The sequence below is a fragment of the Triturus cristatus genome, chromosome 7 (assembly GCF_964204655.1).
Source record: "Triturus cristatus chromosome 7, aTriCri1.1, whole genome shotgun sequence".
Classification (NCBI taxonomy): Eukaryota; Metazoa; Chordata; class Amphibia; order Caudata; family Salamandridae; genus Triturus; species Triturus cristatus.
In genome coordinates this window covers 1,714,023,728-1,714,039,296 of record NC_140590.1, presented here as the reverse complement: position 1 = coordinate 1,714,039,296, position 15,569 = coordinate 1,714,023,728, and the positions used below count along the sequence as shown (strand labels likewise).

Genomic DNA, 15,569 nt, shown 5'->3' with positions numbered 1-15,569 from the left:
TCTACCACTGCCTGAGAGTGATCATGTGTTGTTTGTGGATGGATCTTGCCTAAGAACGGATGAAGGAACATTGAGTGCTGCATATGCTGTATGTACAGTTTCAGGAGTTGTGGAAGCATCACCTTTGAAAGGAGTTAAATCCGCTCAGGTGGCAAAATTGGTGGCACTAACAAAAGCCTGTAAAATTGGAAGAAGTGTAAGAGTGACTGTGATGACTGACAGCCAGTATGGCTTCGGAGTTGTCCATGATTTTGGCCAGTTATGGCTACAAAGAGGTTTCCTGACCTCAAGTGGAACTCCTATAAAGAATGCTGAAGTGGTTGGAAAATTGCTAGAGGCGATACAGCTGCCTAAAGAACTAGCAGTAGTAAAATGTGCTGCTCATGGTCAAGGTGATGATTTTGTCACCGTTGGGAATAAATTCGCGAATGACATAGCGCAATACTGTGCAAGAAACAATCATTCCATTAACCGGAGTAAAGAGAGAGAAATATCTTCTTATTCCTTAATGTTTACTAATGAGGTGGGAACATGGGAGGAAGTGAAACAGCTGCAGGATGAGGCAGGAGATGAGGAAATGAAAGATTGGGTGAAAGCAGGTTGTGCACCTAGAGAGAAAGATCATGTGTGGGTCTATAGGGATGGAAGACCAGTCATGCCAAATAGCATGCTATCAACAATGGCAAGGATGTATCATGGCCAAGGACACCTGGGGAGGGATGCTATGCTAAGGGCCTTTAAGCAAACCTGGTATAGTCCAAAGTTCAGGCTGATAGCAGAAAGTCTCTGTCAGAGATGTCTGATATGTCAGCAATTCAATCCGGGAAAGAAAACAGTGGTAAGCCTAGGAACAATAGGCAGAGAGGGAGGACCCTTCACAAGAATGCAGATAGACTTCATTGAAATGCCCCAAGTCAACAGATTGAGGTATGTCCTGGTGGTGGTCTGTTTGTTCTCCAGGTGGGTGGAGGCATATCCAACAAGAAGAAACAATGGGATAACAGTGGCCAAATTACTGTTAAGAGAGTTCATCCCAAGGTACGGGTTCCCAGTAACCATTGAATCAGACAGAGGAGGACATTTTTATAATGAAATCATGAGTCTGATCTGTGAAGCAATGAGTGTACAGCAGAAGCTACATTGTGCTTATCGACCAGAAGCTTCTGGTGTGGTTGAACAAATGAATGGTACCATCAAAAACAGAATTGGCAAAATGTGCTTAGCCACAGGAATGAAATGTCCCGATGTCTTGCCTCTAGTCCTGATGACCATTAGGTCTACTCCAGACAGAACAACAGGTTTGAGTCCACATGAAATTATCACGGGACGTGCTATGAGACATGCATTTGTACCAGTCAACAAGCTGATGACTATAACTGATGGCATGATTTTGGATTACTGTAAGGGCCTGGCTGACGCAGTTCATTCTGTGTTTCACCAGGTTGGAGAAGACGCCACCACACTTGAAAAGAAACCAGCCCATGATCTGAGCCCAGGGGACTGGGTAAGGATAAAAGTCCACAGAAGAAGGAATTGCCTGGTTCCAAGGTGGGGAAGGCCAAGACAAGTCATTTTGACCACAACGACTGCTGTGAAGTGTGCTGGAGTGAAAAATTGGATACATGCAAGTCACACACTGAGAGTTCCAAATCCAAGAGACGGCACTGGAAAAGAATACTTTGAAGAATCAGATTCCAGTGATGATGCAGACAGCGAGACAGTAAGAAGGAAAAAGAATCCTGAAAGTGGGGAAAGTGAGTCAAGAGAAATTTTCATCCCACCAGAAGAGGTTCTGAAAAGAACAGTGCAAACCGCAGAGGCGAGTTCAGATTCTGAAGAAGTTCCTGAGGTTCCAACTAACAATAACCAACACAAAAAGAAAGAAAGAAAAGAAAAGAACATTCCAACAGAAGTGACACCTGAATCAAATGAGGAAATTGGACACGTTCCACCTGAGATAAATATTGAAGAAGAAGGGACAGACAAAGACAGAGAGGGACAGATTGCGGAAAAACCCCGAGGAGGTGTAGGGAACATCAACAACAAGCTAGGTGAAGGGACAAGCAGACAGCAAGAAGATTGCGTGTCGGAGACCCGAGGAGGGACAGAAGTAGGGAAATCTCAATTGGTGGAAAAAGAGACTGTTGGAGAAAAGGAAGTTGTTGGAGAAAAGAAAGCTGTTGATGAACAAGAGGCAACTGAAATAGAGTCTGATGAAAGTGACAATGAGATACATGGAGGACGAGTTCTGAGAAAGAGAACTTGGCTTGGAGAAGGAAACAATAAAGAAGGAAGACAAAAGAGAAATGCTAAAGGAGATCTTTGGCCGAATAAGATAAAGAGACTGAGGTATAGACCGACACGAGTTAACTCTTCGAAAGCTGAACAAGTGAACGAAGTGTCAAGTCAAAATCCCACTAAAGAAGAAGAAACAAAGATACCTGAGAGAACTAAAAGAATAAGGAAACCAAACCAGAGGTACAAGTCACCGGAATGGACGTATGTGGCACTGCCTGAACAAGGAGAAGAGGCAGACAGTCAAGGAAGTCCAGAGGAGGCTTTACTGAAAGAGGTTGCTGAAGAAGAGGCTGTGGGAATCCTGAGAGTTATCTTGTCCGACATTGGAGAAGAGACGGATGTTCAGGACCTGATACAGTTTGATGATGATGAAGAAACAGTGAAAAGTGATGAAAATCCAAATTGAGTAAATCCAAGGAAAATAACTTGGAGAAAAAAAGAAAAGAAGTTATATTAAAACTAGTAGATTGTAAAAATCTGTTGGGTACTTGCTGCCCTTAAGTTCGGTAGAGGAGTAGAAGAGGCTAAGTCAAAAGACACGGTCAAATTTAACAAAATGGCCAACACTGAGAATAATAAAAGTAGATGTACCTTTCTGAAAAGATGGTGCAAGATGTGCTGCTGCTGTACAGGTTTATTAATGCTGCTTTGGAGCGTGCTTGCTCTACTGATTTCATTTAGAGTTACTATAGACACTTTAGAAGGTCATTCTGAGAACAGAACTAATATAGGGAAGAGTTCACAGAAGATAGTACCAACTAGAACTAGCAATGTACATATACATAAGGATAGGTCAATTAATGATTTTTCTAGCAATGTTTTTTCTAAATTGTTGTATGAATATGTAAAGACAATGGAAGTAAGGGATTGCTATGTTTGCATGCAATTACCTGCCTCTGTTTCGGAAGGAGTGACTTATCATCATCTTCCGGCTACGTATGGAATTTCATGTAGTGTGTTGATTAGTATATTTTACCAGTTAGGGAAATTAGATTATAATATGTCTAATGTAGATAATATTCTTGGGAAATTGCCTATGAATAAAGCACTGAATCCTGCAAAAGAAGCTAACACTTTAGGTGAGATTTTTTTTAGAAACGAAAGAATTAACCTTAGAATATGTTTTTAGAAGCAATTTAACTTGCAGTTTGAAGGGAGAAGAGAAGAATTTTCTAGACATGGTTGAGAGAAGAAGGCTGAACATGCACAAGAAAGCAGAAGGGCATAAAATGAGTGACACAATGTGGGATATTGAGAAAGAAAAGGAGTTGAAAAATGGAGCCAGTCCAGCTATGGCTATAGATGCCCCACAGAAAGGCAAACTGTGCATTACCAGGAAGAGATCCCAGTATGATTATTATTTCATAGGGACTAGTGAGTGCCATGATACATACTTTATTGCAACCGGATGGGGATTTAGAGGAGGAGAAGATCCAGTTTTTCCGGGAGTGTATTATATTTGTGGGAACAAGGCTTATTACCGTTTGCCTGACCATTGGTTTGGCACATGTTATGTTGGCCTGGTCTTTCCTAAGATTTTTCACATGGATAGAGTAGATAATGCTGAACAAACTAATCCATTAACACGCTATAGAAGAGAAACATGGACAGAAATTGTAGGAGATATCTTTGGAGCTTTAATTCCAGCAGTGGGAATTTCTTTGAATGCATTTGGCATTCGGAAGCTGTCAACAGTGGTGGATCGCTTGTCAACAAGCACCGCTGCAGGCTTTCTTTTGGTTAATACAGAAATGGTTGCTTTGCGTGCTATGGCAATGCAAAATCGACTTGCCCTTTACATTCTTTTGGCAAAAGAGGGTGGAGTCTATGGAATGCTGAAAGTTCAACATTGTTGCACTTACATTCCTGGGCGGTAAATTCCGTTCCGCTCGCGGAATTTGCGTAATTTCGCATTCCGCGGAGAACGCGAAATTGCTCAAAAGTCTGCTTTCCGCGATTTCGCGAAATTTTTGCTTGTTCGCGTTCTCAAAATGCGTGTTCGCGAGATATTTCTTCCCGAGCACGCAAACAGCAATTGTGAACAGGAAAAAAGGAAAAAAGCATCGCGAATAAGCAATTCCGCGTGTTCGCGGAATTTCTGCGTGTTCGCGGAGATTTTTTACCGTTTACCGTTTCGCAGTGATTTGCGTAAAGCAATTACGCAAATTCCGCCCACCCCTAGTTGCACTTACATTCCTGATGAAAGCAAAGATCTAAAAGTTTATATCAAAAATATTACTGATTTGCATGAAGAATTAGTACCACTGGAAGCTGAAAGTATCTGGACTAAAATGGCTAATAAGATGATTGCTATTAAGAATTTTGTAGCTAAAATAGGTAGTACCATTTTTGGTAAGATATTATTTCCATTAACCTGTGTATTTGTTGCATTATTGATCCTTAGATTAGGGTGCATGTGTTGTAGATATTGAAGAAATAAAAAGAAAATTACGAAAGAAAATGTTAAAAGGAGACAAAAGAAACCAGAAAGAGATCCGCAAGTAATAGAATTCGAAGAGCTAAGAGAAAGCATGTATATAGAAACTAAGAAGGAAGATGAGATGGAAACAAGGGTTTGAAAAGAATGAACAAAAAGATGTTTTGAATTTCTTCCAAAAGGGGAAATTAAATTGATTTTTGGGTTTTGATTTTTGTGGTGATAAGATATCACCAAAGGGGGGATTGATGGAGCAGGGTTTTTTCTTTAAAACCGAATACCTGTTTCATTTTCGCATGTTATAATTAAAAGTACTACTGATTAATTATTAATCATTAAAAGTTTGTCGAGTCTTATCTAACCAACCTTATTAACAAGAAAATTACACGTGGGAATGCTATTGCATGGCTAAAATAATAAATGAACTAAGTTGGTGAGCAAACTGTAGATGTTGCCTATGTGATGTTATTGTGTTTTGTGCTTATAATTAATATGCATTAATGGCTTTTGATGTCGCAAATGGCTAGATAAATACATACACATAAGGGTATTAGCAGGGGAGTAACACTGTATAATCACTTCTGTGCAGTAATTCTGTTTTATGTTTATTTCACTTAAGTTGACCAATGTGGCCTACCAAAAGATGGCTACCACCCGCAGCCTGCATTCGAGTTGATGGAAAATTTTACAAAGAGGCTTCGCACTGCCTGTGACCTTGCCCTCTCAACAAACTGAAAAGCCATGATCATGACGACAAACCCAGGACGGATGCCAAGAGCCCCTGAACATGATATTTGTTACAAAAACCAAATACTGAACTTATGAACTGATGATCCCACGATTGGGATACAAATTATCCAAAAGAGACATCCGTAGAAGTAACGAATTAGTTATGGACCCCTTATTTTTCTATTCATTATTTGGAACGATCTAAGTGTGAGAAAATCTCGCACAGTATCTCAAATGTACCAAGATGACATTATTTCCGCCATTCATCCGCTCTGAACAATGAATTGTAACATCTCAGAATGTAAATTTTAGTATAAATATTAGTAGACTAGAGAGGTCTAGCGCCACTTCTTCCCGAACTGATGATCCGAGGTCCCGATGCTGACGGAGATGACGGTGACTCTACATGACGGCTAGAAACTCTGATTGAATTACTGAGGACCGGTTCTGACTTAGGATCTGACATTTAGACAGAATAGGTAAATATGAGAGAAATGAATTTGCATTTAATTGGCTTTTCTTACAATTTTAGAAAAACAAATATTCTGTTTGAATCTCTGTGTCGGGTGGTTATTTTCTTGTCATGTTTATTGAATTTATTTGCATATTGTAAAGAAATGTTTTTCGCCAGATTTATAAGCAACTAGTTGATGCCATTGACCTCAGGGAACATGCAGATTGGTTAGGTATCAGGAAAGTGTTTCCCCTTATACATGGCACGGATAAGAGTGGTAGGATGAATGTTGGTGTAATGGGCCCCACCAGCGTGTGATGTGTGTATGCGTGTGTGACTGTGAGATCACTCCGTCCGTGGAAGTAGAGGGGATTCGGAAGCTCCGATCTGCACCACCAACACACGCAGCAAGACAAAAGAACTACAGGCAGGACCGAGTGGAAACAAACACTAGTCACGAACCTGTCGGATCACATCCTTACAGATACAGAAGAAGAAGTACTGAACAAAGGCCTAGGCTTCTCACCAACTGCTAAACTCGACAAATTCAAACTTCACTGTGAGCTGTCAGAATTCTTTCAGGAGCTAAGACTAAAAGCATTTTTTGAGAACCAATCTCCTACACAATCACAGAACGAGGATAAAGGTGACACAACCCTGAAACTCAAATCTACCTTTAACCCGCCACCACATAAAACTGCTGTGGAAATATTAACCTTTGAACAGGCTATCTACAATGGGATAGAAAACACCACAGAAAACCACAATTTCAACAATACAAATGCCAAGCAGCTTGCCGCCATAAAAGAACTGAAAAACAATGATGCCATAATCATAAAAACCGGCAGATAAGGGAGGGGGCATAGTTTTACAAAACAAAAGTGCCTACCACACTGAATGCTTACTCCTCCTAGATGACACAAGAAACTACCGCAAATTGGAACAAGATCCAAGCTTCACCCTCAAGACCAAAATACAAATACTGGTAAATGAGGCAGAAACTAATGGAGACATCAGCAAACAAGAAGCATCGTTCTTGACATCAGGGGGCACCAAGATACCATACTTTTATACAATCCCAAAGATTCATAAGAACAAAATTCCTCCACCTGGCAGACCCATCGTGTCTGGAATAGGCTCACTTCTTGAACCACTGTCTCGCTTTTGCGATTTTTTTCTGCAATCTGTGGTCCAGGCAACCCCTGCTTACCTAAAAGATACAAAAGACTTGCTAAACCACATAAACATCCTCCAATTCAACCCCACAACATCTATCCTGGTAAGCATGGCTATCGAAAGCTTATACACCAGCCTACCTCAAGACGACACACTTGAGGTACTTCGCACCTCACTTGACAATACAGAATGGAACTACAGGACCCCAAAATCATATGTCCTAGAATGTGCTGAACTAGCACAAAAAGACAATTTTTTTTGAGTATGAAGGCACTCTATTTTTACAACATTATGGAACTTCGATGGGAAGCACTTTAGCGCCGAGTGTGGCCGGGCTCTACGTGTCAAAATGTGAAGAAATACACATTCTGAATCCTCAGTCACCATTTGCTAATGACATAACATTCTACAAGAGATACATAGATGACGTCTTCCTAATATGGTCCAACACTGAACATAGACTATATGAATTTCTTGAATGGATTAACACCCTAGACCCCAACCTAAAATTTACACACGCCATAAGTCAGGAAAGCATCACCTTCCTGGACTTAGACATAGAGGCACAAATTGGCGGCATAAGCACAAAAACTCATTTCAAACCAACCGCAAAAAACTCCCTGCTATGCTTCGAAAGCTTTCATCCCAGACCACTGAGGGAAAACTTACCTTACAGACAATATCTCAGACTGAGACGCAACTGCAGCGAAATAAAAGTTTTTAAGTCACAATCAGAATCACTCTCTTCAAAATTGAGGAATAGAGGGTATCCCAAACATATCATCAAAAAAGCCCAGAAAAGAGCTAGAAATCAGAACCGGGAAAGTCTACTGGAAAGCAGAGAGCAAATAGAATCTACGCTCCCTCTAACTTGCGTGACCACATACAACTCTATCTCAAACAAAGTCGCCAAATTGATCCAAAGCAATTGGAAAATTGTCACGTCTGGTAAACTTCAATGGGAAAAACCACTATTCTCCTACAGAAGGTCGCAAAACTTACGAGATAGTCTGATATCCACACGCCCCAAAAAGTAGACTCCAACAAACAACACTGTGCTGAATGCCTGGGGTCTACCAAATGTCACAGGCCATTTCCCATGTGGAAGCTGTAGCGTTTGCTATTTAACGAAAACAACTAAAGTCCTGCATCTGGAACAAGGGAAAATATGGAACATCAGAAGACACACCAATTGCAACTCTGAAAATGTTGTCTATCTTATTACATGCCCATGTCAACTGAGATACGTAGGCATGACCAGTCGTAAAATAAAGACCAGAATATGTGAACATCGGAGCAACATCTGCTGCAAGCGTAGCAGCATAAAACTGACAGACCATTTCCTAACAGCAGGACACACTACCAATGACATGACCTGGGTGGTCATAGAACAGATAGACACAGAAACAGGAAGCATACAAGATCTATTGCTAGAAAAGGAACAGCGTTGGGTATATAGACCCTCAACACACAACAATGGGCTAAATGATAATGTGCCATCGAATAGCATACAGCGGAAATAGTCACGCTAATTTACAGGGTGACAAGAAAAATTGCCATGGATAAGCATTCAGTGAGAATTTTTACGCTAATTTACACGCCCATATTTAAATTATCACACCATTTAGAAATAGTGCTAGCCCCTTACTTAAAATCTCTATATACATCAGAGTACCTTTTTGAATACACTTGCTTGTAGTTCTTATACATAATCACCCTAGAAGCACCTGTTACTATTCGCCTCGATATTTACAAGAGACCCCGTGGTGCTCAAACCTAACCACCTTATTTCTATTAACTTTAGGAGCACCAACTGCTATTATGTAAATACATACTGCAGTTGGTCGCATATGCCCTGTCATCTCTATCTGATCATTAGACTAGATACTAAGCGCGATCGCACCCACAATTTTATTACTAACTTCCATTTCGCTTAACATAATTGCGCATGCGCCTTCAGTCAAATATCCACCTAGATAAAGTGAGGTCAGCGTACTAGATTCAGGAAGGAGCCTACTTCCTATCGGTATCATTCGGATACAAGAAATGCGCACGCGCAATCACCCATTATGCCATCGAAAGAATAGGGTTAGTGCACTAGTGCCAGGAACGTGCCTGCCTCGCTCTCACGCTTCCCCGTGACCGCTACTTCCTACTTGTATCACTTACACCTACCGCATCCCACAAACGGCGGGATCCGGACTGCGACGTAGGTGAAAATGCATTACAGCCCAAAGACAAACGTGAGTAAATCCAGACGCCAGTCTTTCACAGGACACGGCGTTTCCTCGTTTGACCTTCCTTGCCGATTCCCGCTACCATTTCCACTGCACTTTTTGTTTTTTCCAGGGTCAAAAACGTGTGTAACATTGTAAACCGGATCCATGAGGCAGCTTGCTTACAGAACCTAAGTGAGGCCGCTATTTTGCTTGTTGTCAGTCAGTACGTCCTGTATGTCTCTCCATGTTAAATGTGTTCTCTGGACATATAACACGCTATCACGAGATACCTAATTTTAACTAACACAAGATGTGCCATAATGCGAACACTTCTCTGAGCAAAAACGTAAATGCATTCCGAGAAAATATTGATAAATAACGACAGTTCACCACTGCACAAATCGGCATTTTGTTTAATCATTCTCTGATATGCCAGTTTGGTAGTCTTATAGTCAACCAGACACTACTGGGGCACATTGTAGCCACGCTTGGTTATTTATAGATAGCCATCATGCATGCACTCACAAAGCCACATGCATGATGCCTTCTTCAGACTAGTCCCCACCACTCTACGCACAGAGGAGCGCTACAAAAGTAAGACATGCATGATATACCTACAGATAACTGAAAATGTGACAATATAAGTTGTACTATGTATTTTCTCTTTCACAGGTATTCGCTGCATAGGATCTGTAAGTAACAAGATCCCACAACACTCACAGCGCACTTTAGGGTGTGCGCTGATATTCACACCAACGTGCCCTTTCTATGGGTCACACACTCTCATATGGTCCTGATAAAAGCTTCTTGAACATTTCTGAAGGCTGAAACTAGTAGACCTACACCTTTTTAAAGAGATACAGAGGTTCATTTTAAAACCTCCAGTGTATCCTGACGATGGTTTTATCCATGTCCTAGGGCCCTTTAATTAAAACTTTCATAAGGGCATTTCCTAGAGACATTTTTAGCACATAAGTTCACCTCACATAGCACTGTACACTTTCCACACAAGAACCCGCTCCGCTGTAGTTCAGGCGTTGAAGCACAGCTGGATTGCACTCGGTTATCCAGCTGGGCCCCGATGATGAAGCATGCCACCTACTAGGTAGGTGGGTGAGGGGTTTCCTTACACAACAAACAGTTGTTTGCGCTCCTTTTGCGTAGGTACAGGTCACGAACCACGACCCTTACACCTACCAAGGACTTGTCCAATTTGTTTATTGTACACTTTAAATGGCCCACTGTTGCCAGGAGTCCCTGTGTTGTATTCCGGGGGGTTTTGGGTGGTAGCGGAAGAGCCGCCCTAACTAAGGTGTCCTTGAGGTTCCTGCCTCGTTTAAATGAAAACAACGGCGTGCCCCTCTGGTGAGGTGCTCCACAACTAGCCCCCAATGTCTTTTTAAGATCTATTTTACCTCACTACTGATTGGACTAAAAGTAGTAACACAAACAATTTTATCGGTTGTGTTGTCCATTATTAAGATCTTCCTGGTGATTATACCATGCCCTTTTTCTGGCCCTTTTGACCATCCTTCTCGGGTATCCCCTTTCAATGAGTCTATTGATAAGTATGTCCGATTCCCTAAAGTAATAAAGTCATCTGGTGCAGTTTCTGCGAATACGCAAAAATTGTCTGAAGGGCAAATTCTCTCTGAAGCTTCTGTTGTGGCTGGTACTGTAGTGCAGCTCGGTATTTCTCTGTGTCAGTTTTCTATACAGAGATACAAATATCTTGCCTTGTTCAGAACTGACTGTAAGATGAAGAAATGGAATGCTGGTCTTACTTTGCTCCATTGCGAATTTGATGTCATTGGACCTGGTGTTGACTCAAGAGTGGAAGTGAATGGAGTCAGTCTTCTAATGTGCCTGTCCAAATTTGAAAGATGTTGTCTATATATTTAGGCCATTTTCTTACTTTGTCTAGAAAAGGATTGTCAATTACAAAAATTCTATGCACCTCAAAATGTGCCATAAAGAGATTTGCCCGGTCTGGAGCGAAGCTTGCACCCACGGCAACTTGTTTGATTTGGTAATAAAACCAGTTATCACATTGGAAGTAGCTTTTGTTCATGGCTATTTACATTAGAGACATTAAAAAACCAGTTGGAACTTGTTTTTTTTCCAGAATCCAATAGGTCAGTCATTATCCTTAGTGCTTCTGTCTGGGGTATGCTAGTGTATAGGGATTGTATGTCCATTGTGACTAGGATGTCTGTTGAAGTATCAAATGTAATTCCTTGATACATGTTGATAAAATGCATGCTATCCCTAATATACAAATTGGTTAGAGGTACATAAGGTTTTAGAAATACACCCAGGTACTGGCATAGTGGCTCTAGAATGGACCCACACCCTGACATGATGGGTCTTCCTGGATTATTTTTCTGCCTTTTGTGATTTTGCGATAAGGTGTGCAATACCGGTATCCGAGGATTTTCCTTGTTGAGGAACACATGTTCATTTTTATTTCAAAAGCCTTGTTCTAGACCCTTCTTGGTGATCTCAAATATCTTGTTTCTCAGTTCCGCTGAAGGGTCATTGTTAATCTTTCTGTAGCAAGTTGTGTCACTCAATTCGGACAATAGCTCCTTCCGATATTCAGCTGGGTCTTGGATGACTATGCCTCCCCCCTTATCTGCAGACTTGATCACCATATCGGGGTTGTTCTTGAGATCTCTGATGGCTATGATCTCATTATAGGTGAGACTATGCTTCATATACCTCCTCTCTTTACTGAGTGCATCAATATCTTTGAGTACCCTCTCTTAAAATGTTAGAATCTCACTTGGAATGGTGTGGGAAGGTGGTATAAATGTCAATGTGATGTACATGTTGTGTCTCCAGCAAAAAAGTTGTTCTGGTGGATTTTTTCTAAAAAATCTTTGCATTTCAAGCTCAACCTCGAAAAAGTTTAGGCAGGCGGTGGGTACAACAGAGAGCCCTCTACTCAAGATCGATATTTCTCCCGGTGTGAGTCTATGTGTAGATAGATTAAAGACGGGAGCCATATCTTGCATTAATGGGTTATAATTAGCATCCGCAATGGAGGTATCTGTCTCCTTCCACCAAGAGTATTGTTGGAGTCTCATCTGCCGTACCCGTGGGGCGCCTGATGAAAATTGAGTCAACCTTTCCCCCGGCCTCCACCCCTCCGGACGCTCTGAGGTCCCCTCTCACCTTGGCCTCTGGCTAAAAAAGTCTGGGGGTCTGGATCGTTAGCTATATCTTCGCCTAGCTTATCTAATTTCTTCTGTTGTGTGAGGAAAGTAAACTCTGCGGGTTCTTTTTCAAGGGCTTCTAGAGCCTCTTTGGCATTTGTAAGTGCAGTGTCATCAAGGATTTCCCTGATCAGTTCCCCAATCTCTTTTTCCAGTTTGCTTATGTGTTCGAGGGCTGCATCAATGCCCAAGACCGTGCAGTGGCGTGAGCACTGGTTGGACACAAAGCTAAAATTACTCTTGTATTTGGGATCTTCAAAGGAATATTACAGGCTCATTCCTTACTTGCAGTTCAACTGGAATAATGTCTGATTGTGTGCGAACTAGTTTTTCTTTAACTTTTTCAATTTCACAATCTTTTCTTTCAGGGCATCCACTACTGTTGTTGAGGTTTTTCTGAGGAAGGAGGGGGAGCTTTTTAATATTTTATCAATACAGTCCTCAGTGTGGCACAAAGTGTCTTTATCAGACATATTATGAAATGACAGATCAACTTAATGATTCAGCTAAATAGATCCTCACAGTCCAGCGACTGCCAATTTCAGTGGTAGAGAAAAATGGGCAACCAAGTAACCCAGGGACCCGGGCCAGACACTTATGCTCAAAAAGGAGGACCCTAAAGGGGTAGTGTAGTCTTGGACTTCCACGACAATAGCAATGTAAAGAAATCTTATGTATCTTTATTTCAATTACACAGTAGATGCATTTATGCAAATATTTTATCCATAAGTCACACAGCATTCATATTTTGCAAAAGATAAGGTGCTCCTACAGAGTGACAGCACAGTGAGAGTGGGCAAAGTGATCAAAAAAGTGCACTTGTGTTCAGGGCCGGCTTTGACACTGGTGGCGCCCTGTGCGACAATGTTTGTTGCCCCCCCTCAAAACCACATCTACCATGGATACCCTCACTAGCACCCTTTAACAGTGCCCCTCAAGTTTCCATAACCACTTTCTCTCAGATTCATTTAGTTTTATAGCACCACTCATACCAGTGTAAGGTGTCAGAGAACTTTACATCACACACGCATTGCACAGAGACAATCATACGAGTGTAAATCAGTGGATAGGAAATGCTACATCAGGCACAGGCAGGAACAAGGTGTATGAGTCACATGTCCCCGATACTGGTGGGCAATACAGTATAAGAGTCCTTATTCCGTAAAAGCACAAATTCAGGATATAAAACATAATACCATTGTCAGGGGTTCTGTCTTCAATAATAAGAATTGTTTTCTACCCAAATGAACCCTTTTGGCAAGATTAGGATAGTGAAAGACTGGGGAAAAACATGTAGCTCTAACATATGCAGATTGCATGCAGCTCTTTGATGACAGTTAATAAATAGCTCAATGTTCTATATAAGGATTTGGACTTATAAACTACAAGTAACAAAAGGATCTCTCTTGCAGAATCAGTAACTCACTGATCTATTTACATTATTTTCACTTTGTGATCTGCATAGTACACGTTCTTAGCAGCAGGCATTTTAACCCTGTGCGCTACCTTAAAATGAGTCAAAATTTACTCTAGACAAACCTCCTGTCTCTTTCAAGGAAGACGATTAATCACCGGAGCTATATTGACATTTTAATTGATGCCAGGAACAGGGCAGCAGGTGTTTTAAAAATGATAATATACTCGCAAAAAATGAGGCCCCGCCCCAGGCCAGCACCCGGTGCGGTGGCACCGATCGCACCACTCTAGAGCCGGCCCTGCTTGTGTTATATACAAACTACATACATGAAACTGATTGTGACAGCATGTTGTCCCAAAAGGCACTCATATTAGGAGTGTCAAGAGACATAATTAAAATTTAAAACCAGTCCACATAAGATTTTGTAAACGTTTCGACTCGTTAGTACAATTATTTAGACGGGGTCGTCATCAGGACAGAATAAGAATAGGAGACACTTAAAAGTAAAAGAATCATGCATCAAATTCTGAAATTATGAACATAGGCAGCTCAAAGGCAAAGAGGTAACAACAAAACACCATTTGCACCTACCAGGTAATTTGGTGCAGAGGTACCCACAACTATAGATGTATCATAAGCAGTCTCGAGGGAAATTCTCAGCGAACTACATTAAAGTAGCTGCAATGAAATAAACTGTATTCAAAATCAGAAGAGCCCTGATACAATATGTAAACAAGTTTATCGTATTCGATTTAAACCTACCCTGGGACTGCGCCATTTAATCCTTATCTGCATTCTGCACGCCTGCTGCTCATACCCAGTATCAAGGCAATGTGTCATAGCTGCAAAATGTTTCGTGCATGAGCCACGTTGCATGTAGGCAAAATTTCTCACAAACCTTTTCAGACAATTACATTATTTTGTTTAAGAATTCTCCCCCTACATCGATTTCCATATGTATTTGCTTCTCTTTTTATAGGGATTTTCAATGTTATAATTTATATTTCACATGAATTGGGTGGCGTTTCATAATCAAAGTCTCAAACATGATAAAGTTCGCACTCCCAACACGCAGGGCACCGCTGTTGTCGAACTGTCAGTGCATTGGCATCTTAGAACACCCAGGCGTATATACAGACAGCACCCTGGAATTCCGTGATAAGAATTCCAATGATATTTTCATTTTTGGTGCTCATTTACTCCGGGGATTTTGATGGACAGACATTTCCTGGGGCGATATTTAAACCAACTGCTATTCCTTGCAGAAAATAATGTATGTTTTTTTTATTTACTCTTAAAAGACACAGTACGTCCTGTAGCCAAGTAATTTTTTAGTGGAGTGCAACATTCAGTTAATTTAATTTACTGTTAAATAATTAAGAGATTTTTTTGGAAAATTATGCGAAATTACGGGAGAGATGTAATCCAAAATTAGCGCTATCGTTTAGCTCCAAATGCATACCCGCGTCCATTCTGGAAGAGAGGATACAGTTCACAATACAAAAATAGTGCTTAATCGCACATAGCATACTTTAGAGCTACCACATACAAAAATAAAAGAATGCTCTTGTCGTGCACCTAGGGCTGTTTGTATCTGACGGGCTTTGGTGACGCAGCGCAC

General features: G+C 41.1%; 1 pseudogene across 1 annotated transcript in view; it reads right to left on the bottom strand.

Annotated features, from left to right (window-relative positions):
• LOC146812860 (homeobox protein NANOG-like) overlaps positions 1-15,569 on the bottom strand; it is a 494,597-nt pseudogene that overhangs the window by 478,400 nt on the left and 628 nt on the right. The window lies entirely within an intron of this gene.